Source organism: Notamacropus eugenii, chromosome 5, assembly GCF_028372415.1.
Source record: "Notamacropus eugenii isolate mMacEug1 chromosome 5, mMacEug1.pri_v2, whole genome shotgun sequence".
NCBI classification, from domain to species: Eukaryota; Metazoa; Chordata; class Mammalia; order Diprotodontia; family Macropodidae; genus Notamacropus; species Notamacropus eugenii.
Window position 1 is genome coordinate 370,440,659 of NC_092876.1, and position 9,972 is coordinate 370,450,630.

Genomic DNA, 9,972 nt, shown 5'->3' on the forward strand with positions numbered 1-9,972 from the left:
ACTATTAACTGACTGTTCTTCTGGTGTGGATAGCAAGAGAGGCGGTCTGAGCCACTGATCCATGATGCCAGTAAGCCTGTGAGATGCTGGTATGAACTGCAAAAAGGTGATCTCATGGGAAGGTCGGGAGAGCGGCTGTTCAGCCTGGGCTGAGGTAGGATTATCCTGACTCAATTTCCCCACTGACACCTGGTAGACTTTAAGCCTGGCTGAATGCCAGTTGACAGTCTACTCCTGCCTGGAACTGACATGCAGTGAGGGAGATGTTGTTTCCCTGCAATGTCCCTACTCTCAATGGCAAATTTCTAAAATCAAAAGTTTTGTAAGTAATAATACCAGATCTGTTGAATAATAGATTGTTGGTAGGGGAACATCTGAGGTTAAGTCTAAAATTAAGCTAACAGGTTTAGGACTTTAGACCAACAACAATAAGTTAGGGTCCTTTAATTCTTAGTAATAGTGTGGAGACAATTAGGTCAAGGGCTTGTGAGACTAGCATGCATAGTTATTATTTTGTCTTAGTTGGTTAATGTTGGAAACAAAAAAATGGCTTGTGGACTATATTGTAAATGCTTTAAAAGAAGCATCCCATGATGAGAAGTTGGAGTTGTTTTATGATGTGATATGCACTGTGTTAAAAATGATTATTTATTGTATTTATGTAAGTACTGGAGCCTGGTATTGACTTCTTAGTGAAATCTCATCTATCTAATGAGGGAACGAATAATGAATTACTGTGAAATGTAGAAGCTGCATTTTAATGTGAATTTTCTTTTTTTTTTTAAATGACAATTTATCAAAGTTTCAATTTTGATTTTTGTAAGAGTGATAAGAATGGTAATCCAAGATGGTAATAAGTTCAGTTTTGTAGGAGAGTGGACATCTGGATTTCTACAAGAAGATAAAGAGAAGATGCTGAGATGCTGTGCTGAAGACTGTTTGAAGGAGCATCCAGATCAGAAAACTGCATAAGATGATACTTCTCCCCAGACTGCTGTATGAGATGGAACCTGTAAATGGACAGTTCATTAATTTACCTTTCCCTTTGAATCTCTGTATGAAGGGAAGGATTCATAAGGGAAAGAATGTGAAGAGGTATTTCTTGATTGGATTTAGGTGTGGAAACAGGAATAAAATAGGAGGGGAGGAATATGGGTGGGATGTGCCTGAACCTTGAACATCTATTCCCCCATCCCAATTCAGAAAATGTTTAGCATGATTGGGAAACCAGTAGACAAAGTTATGGAAGGTTATTACATTTAAGAAAAAAAATTAAAGTTGTTTACTGTCATTTGTAATTATTACTATTAGTTATTAAACTTCCAGGCCTCACACTTGGAAGACATACTTTGTCAGTATTAAAAGTTCCGTTTGAAGTGTGTGTGAGAACACACAAAATTTGGAAAGGGATAGCCAGTGAGGCCTGTATTTAAATTCATTATATGTTTTGTTGTTTGGGGAACTATACTAGGGCTATTATTGTTTGTTCTTAACAGAGCAGTACTACAACGTAGATTGATCTCAGATTATTTACTTGCAGAAGAAGAAGAGAGTTTGTGGAAAACTCAGTTTATCCACATGTTGCTTGAAAATTGATGATAATGGAAAAATAGGGAAAGAGATCACCAAGAATATCAGGAAAAGTTGCTCACGTTCCTGTACAAACTTGGAACTCCCTTTTCAGTACGTCTTGGTGGTCCTGGTTTGAAGGGAGCTGGTGGAAGAGATTACTATGGTTTGCCCTCATAGCAATCAGTGGTATCATATTACTTCCTATTTGTTTACCTTGTTTGATTTCACTTATTACTAGAATAGTTAGAAATTCTCTCCTAAAGCTTGCTAGAGTAGGAGAGAGGACCGAAGGAGCCATTCAGCTGATGGTACTAAAGAAGGAAGGATGGGCACCTGTGGAGACACAGGACAGGAATGACCCTGACTGGGATGAGATTACTAGACAGCGTGAGATGGTGTTACAGAACTTCGGTTGAAATGAGAAGTCTTCAGGTTAATAAATAAGAGGAGGGATTGAGTGGGATAGGGTTAGTGAAGACTCCTCAGATTGTAATTCTTCTCCCAGGGGTGAGGCTCAAGGTTACAATATTTTTAGAACAGAATAGTTCCATATAAGGACATAAAGCTGTGTGGTGTATTAGGGTCTCAATGATTGGACAAAACTTACATAATTCCTCGATGATTTCGTGTCTAGAACGTAAGACCATGTTCTCAGCTGATGAGGACAATGGTCAGTGGGGGAGGGACTTGCGCTGGGGTCTCCATAAATCGCTGCCTTGTCTTTGTCTGGGGCTTTCCTACTCCAGGTGAACTGGTGCAGGACTGTCCTGCTTCTCCAGAATCCAATCAATCTCTTTTCCGTCATCACTTCAGAGGCCTCTGAGGAACTGATTTAAGGGGGGACCTGAGCCATCCCACACACAAGGATCGCTTCGGGAGCGAGGAACACAAGGGAAAACGGGGGATGGGAAAACACGCAATATGAATACAAATTAATCTTATTTAAATAGGACTTTTCATTTATTTTGGGGGGCGACCCTCCCGGCGAGGAGGGGCCGGGCCAGGCCAGCGCCCCGCCAGCTGCAGCCCCGAGTCCTGGGGCGGGGCCCCTGCAGGAGAGAGTCCCAGGCCTACAGGCCTTTGCCTACAGGAGTCCAAGGTGAGAGCGCGGAGGAGGGAGCGCGCCTGCGCGCCGGGGAGGGGAGAGGGGGGAGGGGGGCGGTCACCGACCCATCCCCCACGCTCGCCCCGAACGAAGGCTAGCCCACGTGGGCGAGAAGAGTCGGGGGGCGTCCGGAGCGGGGCGGGGGTGGATTCGCTGGGAGGCAGCTCCACCCCCAAGCCCAGAGCTGGTGACCTGGCAGGGGAGGCGTGGTTTATGACGTCTTTATAAAGGAAGTAAGCAAGTCAGTTGCACCGTGTGATGGTTCCATAGTGTAGTGGTTATCACGTCTGCTTTACACGCAGAAGGCCCTGGGTTCGAGCCCCAGTGGAACCAGAACGGCGCTTGTTTTCCTCCGTCCCCTCCCTGCCCCGTGCTTCACTTTTGCCCCTGCACCGTGCTTCACTTTTGCCCCTCCGCCGCAATCCACTGGTTATGATTTTAATCAGACAACTCAGACCAGAGGTTCCCCCTCACGAGACTCCCCAAGAGGCCGCCGCCTCTCTTCCCTCCCAAGGCTATTACCCCGGAGGCGCCTGTGCACGCTGGAGCAGATCCAGGCTCAAAAGCTGCGTGAAGGGGCTGCGGTCCACTGGCCCCTGGGCCGGGCCGGGCCGGGTCATCTATGTCCAGGGATATCCAGAGCAGAGCTACTTCCTCCCAGAGCCGGCTACGACGCCCTGATGGAGCGCTAGTGAAAAGGCCCCAAAGAGGGGAAACCCTCCAGCGCCCCGGACGTTAGCCGGCGTCCGTGGGATGAATGAGCTGAAAGCCCCAACGCGCGGCTGCCCTTTGGGGGCCTCTGCCCCCTCGGTACCAGGGATGGACACGCCCCGCTTCCTGGGGGTCAGAATCGTTCGTGGCTGTCACTGTCGTCGCTGCGAAGCAAGGGTAAAGGGCTGGTCCCTTCCTTCAGACTCTAAAGTCGAGAGGCGAAGGATGAGGGCAGCGGTCCCCGAGGCACTCACACGGAAGGGTTCCACTGACCGACCGGGACCCCGCGCAGCCGGAGACGGGCAGGCTGCCGGCAGGCTCTCGTCCTCGCGGAGGACACTCGGAAGCTTTCGAGGCTAAACCCCTCATTTTACCATTGGGGAAACGGACCCAGAGAGGCCACGTCTCTTGTCCGAGGTCACCGAGGCAAACAAGGGGAGGGGACAACGTTCCGTGCTAAGAACGCTTTCATCTTCACTTTATTGTGAAAACGTTCTTGCTTACGTTGTATTCGTATTCACTTTACACAGAATGAATAAACAGCGAAGAAAGTAAGTGTTTTTATGTACATGGTAGAGAAGAAGGAGAGGAGTTCGCCGTGACATGGGGACCTCTTTGTGTAGAGCTGGCTTTTCTTTTCCAGTGTAGCACACATACATGCACATAACTTCAAGCCTGCCCGCTTGTCCTGGATTCCTACTGATATTCCTCCTGATCTCTTTTGAGGGACTTGGGGAGAAACCCGTCCTTTAATGATCCTCCCAGTGAAAAAAAATAAAACCCTTGTAATCAATAGGATATAATGATGATATAAATGCAAATCCCCATAGAGTTTATGTCAAAAAAAATAGATGTCTCATTCTGCATCTTAGGTCCATCAGCCTGTCAGGAGGTTCATTATAGATCCTCTGGAGTCTGTTTGATCAGTCCATTCACTAATCACATGAACCTAAATCTTCTGACTTCAAATCCAGGATTCTTGAGCCCTAATCAGAGGAAATAATTTTAACATTTATGAGACCAGCTCATTCTTATGTTGAAGGTAAAAACTTAGAATAGTCATAGATTTGTATCCAGGAGAGACTTTAAAGATTATCTAATTCAAAGCCCTCATTTTTTGTCAATAAGGAATTTACTAAATCAGGCAGTAAACATGAAGTGCCTACTTTGTGCCAATGCTGGGAATCCAAAGAAAGACAAATAGACCATCTTTGCTCTAGAGGACCTCACAATCTAACTGGGGAGGGTGTGGGAGAGAAACAACATGCAGAAATTTTATACAATCAAGCTATTTACAGGAGAAGGAGGAGATAATTAATAGAGGGTGGACACTGGAATTAAGAGGAATTGGAAAAGGCTTACTGATAGGTTAGATTTGCCAAATACACAAGTAAAAGTCAACAAGCATTTACTCATCACCTACTGTGTGCCAGATACTCTGCTAAATTCTGGATTAGATTTTCTGATTACAAAAATGAAATATTACTGATGGAAGTAAGCATGCTTGTGCTACTACTCTGTGCCAGGAAAAGTAATTTTATTTTTGTCAATAAACAGTTAAAGGGGGATAAAAGCTGATAATGAAGTTTATAATCATAGAGCTGGATATGACTGTAAAGAATATTTGGTCCACCCCTTTTGTCAAGCAGAGAGTTAAGACCCCAGGAAGAGTGAATTCTTGGTTCAAAGCCACGGGGTCCTATTTGAATCCAAGTCTCCTGCCCAGATATCTATTGTTTTCCCATGAAGATTAATTTATGGGGGCATCCCCTGGGGGTTGGATTCAGGGAGGGAGGAGAATATATAAGACTGTGTATATATAAGACACAGACACATGAAATACACTCCCCAGGACTGAGAGAAGTAGTTCACTGTGGGTTATCTTTGAAAGAGTGAGCATTAGAGGAATGCTACAGGACTAGAAACAAGAAAATATGGAGGAGAAGGAGAAGGAAGAAGAGAGGAAGGAGGAAGAAGAAGAAGAAGAAGGAAAAGGAGGAGAAGAAATTTAGTTCTTCAAAATATGGAACAATGAGACCTACAAAATTCTTGCATGTAAATACATACACACATACACATGTGTTTATACATATATGTGTGCACCTACAGATGTGTATATATTTGCATGGTATGCCAAGCATAGCATCTGTCTCCCAGAGTTGTGAGGATAATTGTACAGCACTTAGCAGAGCGCCTGGTACAGAGTAAGCTCTTAACAAATACTTATTTCCTCCCTTTGAATTAACAGACCCAAAGCATAGAGATTAATAAATTAATGTTAGTTTAGTTAGTTAGCCATCTGAGGATTGGTTGTTGGAACTAGGTATTTAAATATTTGAAAGGCTGTTATATGATAAATGGTTTAGATTTGCTCTTCAGCCAAGAATTAATTAGCCTAGATTTTGACCCAACAGAAGAAAAACTTTCCAATAATTTTAGCTGATCCAAAATACAATGGATTGCCTCAGCAGTTCCCATTTGTCAAGTCTTATGGGATCTAGAGCTAAAAGGAACCTTAAAGATTCTTTAGTAGAATGTCTCATTTCATTTGGGGCCCAGAGGGGTGATGTAATCTCCCCGAGGTTACACCGACAGCAAAGAAAAGAGTCAAATCCAAGTTCCTTTGTTGTTTGGATGTTACCATGGAGATTTCTGCTTAGGTAGAAATGGGAGGAGAGGAACTCAGGTCCTGTCCAACATTCGGTTACTCTGTGACCACTCCTACACCCCTGCCCCCCCCAATCACTAACTGGAGTTGAATTGCCAAAAGATACAGTTCAGGTGAGTAACAAATATTTACATTTAACTTTGTGCCAGGCACTGTGCTAAATGCCAGAGATACAAATATGAGCAACAACAGCAACAAAAACCCAAGTCTCAGCCCAAAAGGAACTATACTCTCTGATGAAAGAAGAAAAGGGGTGGGAAAGGAAGGGAACATGCCCCGCTAGGGGCTTGGTACTGAAGTCTACTGATCAATTATCACATTTTTCATTAATCACCAAAACTGTGTTACATTATTGCAAATAATTGGTTATAATAGTCTTGGGGTTTGTTAGACTCTCTTCCATACAAATTTAGAGGTGTAAATCCACATTTATGAAAGGCTCAGAAATGATAATTTTTTTAATCCCATAGAGATGGCTGGTCTGCAGATCTAATTTTCTTTTCTATCACTGTGTTTATAACACATGACAATCAACTTTTAAGGCTTAATATTTTGACTGAATTTACTGTTTTACCTAGAAACTAGGGAGGGAGAATCAAGTCCCAGAACTTTAGAATGAGAAGGGTCTGACACTCATTTTACAAATAAGAAACCTATTCCCAAACATCATTCCCTAACATTATTCAATTCCTAAAGTGTGTCGTCCTTTCCAACTCCTTCACTTTAAAAAAAATTACATCCAATATCCTGTGTCAAGAATGTTCTGTCTCCTCAAATCCTCCTAGTGGCTTCCCACTATCTTAAATAACGGTTCCCATCCAAGGTAGTAAATGGTTTCCATACTAACTGAGCTTACTAATCCAATATAGTGATTAACTAATCCCCTGAACACAAAATCCCTTGTTAATTAGAGAGAAATTCCCATGTCCTCAGGGCTGGCTAAATTTTAGCTAAAATTGGGAAGAAGGCATTCACACAACCTTTTCTCATTCAAGTGAAGGTGGAAGGCACTCTCTGGACCATAGCAATGTTAGGACTCAAAGTTCCCCAGGAGTTGGGGAAAATTTAGAGAGAAGTGAGAGAATTTCCCTTCCATGCTTTGCCAGGAGGAAGGAATGGAAATTCATGTCCTGCAATACATCGCCATGCCTCTGATCAATCAGTTAACACGAATTTGCAAAATACTATGTGCCAGGCATTTGGCTAAACACTCAGGGTTACAAAGAAGGGCAAAAACAGTCCTTGCCCTCAAGAACCTTACATTCTACTGGGGAAAATGGAGATGGGGGATGGAACAGTGAGTAAGTCAGAATGACTAAACTCTTAAGAGTAAGAGAAGGGGAATAATGTGTAAGAAGACTGGAAAGATAGGAAGGGGTCAGGTTGTGAAGAGCTCAAAATATCAAACAGAGGAGTATATACTTTGGGGCTTAGTTTTGGGAAGAAGGGTTGTGTGCCAGATGAGACTCTGGGAAGTTGCTAAGCAGCCCCCTGGATTTGAAAACCCAGATGCTTCCCTCCCTGGTAACTGTGGTCAGACAGTTGGACCTGTCTGTTGAATTGTGATGTATTTATTGCTTAGTTGTTAGACAGTTTGGAAGTGCTATCTTCTCATTTAGATTTCTTTGTATTTTCTCTGAAGTTCAGGGTGTTGATTTTTTCCCCTGAACTAACTGAATGATACATGTGCTTTATTAAAGTGATTATTAATCCCTCATAAGCTGCCTTTCCTTTTAGAGAAGCAGATCAAAGAACATGTGATAGCAGCCCCTGTGTATGTTGGGGTGCTTACTGTTACAGATGTAAAGTCAGCTGGAGAAGAAAATGGCAAACCACTTGAGTATCTTCACCAAGAAAACCCCAAATGGGTTCACAAAGAGTCCGACATGACTGAACAACAACATGTATTCTTGTGAGTCCTCTGGGGAAGAGTGGACTTGGCTGCTGGTCTCAGACGTTTCTCACCTCTTCATAATAACCTGGGACTCAGGAATGTAGGGAACCTTTTCACTGACCATCAGGCAGGACCAAGTATTGGATATGTGGCCTGTTTCAAGCAGGTATCTCTTCCCCTCCCCTACCTTCAGCTACATTCTCAGGAATTGACAAACACATTAGCATTATCTTTGCTACTGTGCTATCATGCTACTTTGCATGACATTACACCCCATGGCTTCACTCAGTATCCTTGTGCTTCTAAATTGTAGGTTGCCAAGGCCTATATTCCCTTTCCTACTCCCTCATAACTATCCATGATAGCTCTCTTCCTCTTAATCCTACCTTTTCATTGTGCCCTCTAGAACCCTGTTCAGTTATTAATGAACTGTCCTTCAAATTAGATATGTGCCCTCCCCCTGGGAATTACTTTTCATTCATTTTGTATCTGTTTATCATATGTGTGTATGTATGTATGTTATTTCCTCCCAATAGATTATAAGCTTATTGAGGGCAGGGACTTAAGATATATACTTGGAAGGGAAAAAATATTGAAAAACTCACATTTGAAGAAATCCCTCTATCTTTTTCCCTCCTAAATCTAATCATGAGTCTTTGAATTGTTAAAAGTAGAAAGTACCTCTCATCTTAAAATGGACTGGCCTTCATAGTTTTACTTCAGATATCCCAGTTATTTATTTTGTGTTTGCATCCCAAGCACTGACAATAGTCATAGACCACTGGCACATAGAGGGCATTTACCAAATATATACTTAAATATTGAATTAAAATTGGATGGGGTTCAGTGTAGTCACTAGCAACTAGGGTTTACTCATTTGTATCACTTTCTTTACATTTAAAAGCAAAAAGACATGTAATATCTGCCTCCACTAATCTCATCCCAGTTAACACTGCTAAGACCTGCTGCTATTGAGGACAGTAACTCTGCAGAATAGCTTGATGGGTGCCTGGCAAAAATAAGATGCTTATGAAGGCAAATGCCCAAGTTAATCTTCCCCCCCCTGCTTGGGAAGCTCTCCACATCACTAAGTGAGGAGCTGCTCTAAGAATACACAAGAAAAATGCCGTTCAAGATAGAAACCATCTTACTCTTTCTTCTTTTCGGCTGTGAAGGTATGGTAGGCACTCTTTATTTGGATGCTGTATTAGTTGTGTGTGGATATTTCTTCTGTCATGGACACCTTCCTTAATAATCCAACAACTCTCAAGGGCTTGGTGAGGTGCCTTCTGATGTCTGTGTAGCCTATTCTAGAACCAGTGGAATTTAGGAAAAGTGAAGAAAAGAAAAATTCTCATAGGTACATTAAATATTCAACAAATAGCACTAAAGAACAAGACTTCAACTTTGATTTTTTTAAAAAGTCTGATTATGGGCTTATTGAAAGTGTTGTCACCTTTGTAGTCTAACAATGGAAGTAAAAAAGACTTATGCTATATATTGATGTCAGGTTTACAATGTGCTTTCCACACATTGTCTCGTTTGTCAAAGATTCAGAGATTTTCCAAAGGAGACCCAAAGAGCCAAGATATTTGTGTTTATGTGTATCTATATGGTACAATCAGGAGACATACATGTAAAGAGAGAAAGTTAAAGGATCAACTCAAATTTTAAATTATTACTATATATATTTTTTTCCTTCTGAATTCAATCACATACCTTCAAACTGTTGAAAGTAGAAAGTACCTCTCTTCTTAAAACAAGTTTACTTCATCAGTTTACTTCAGACATTAGAGGTTGCTTGGATTTGGGGTTCTAGTGATTGCTTAATAGGACATGAAGGGCATGAGACCCTCTGGTTTCATCCTCTGGTTTCATCAGTATCTTGTTGATTTTACATGATAAAGATGACTAAATTGTAGCAGTACAGTCAGAATTCTTAAGATTAAATCTTTTCACCCCTACCATACCAATGTGTTCTACTGGTATTATACTTTCCTTTCATCACAAAATATATTGGCA

The 9,972-nt window shown here is 42.2% G+C and overlaps 1 non-coding gene across 1 annotated transcript; it reads left to right on the forward strand.

The window, feature by feature from the left end:
• Positions 1-2,937: 2,937 nt before the first annotated feature.
• Positions 2,938-3,010, forward strand: TRNAV-UAC (transfer RNA valine (anticodon UAC)). The gene has a single exon. It is a non-coding gene; the product is annotated as a tRNA-Val (tRNA).
• Positions 3,011-9,972: the final 6,962 nt, after the last annotated feature.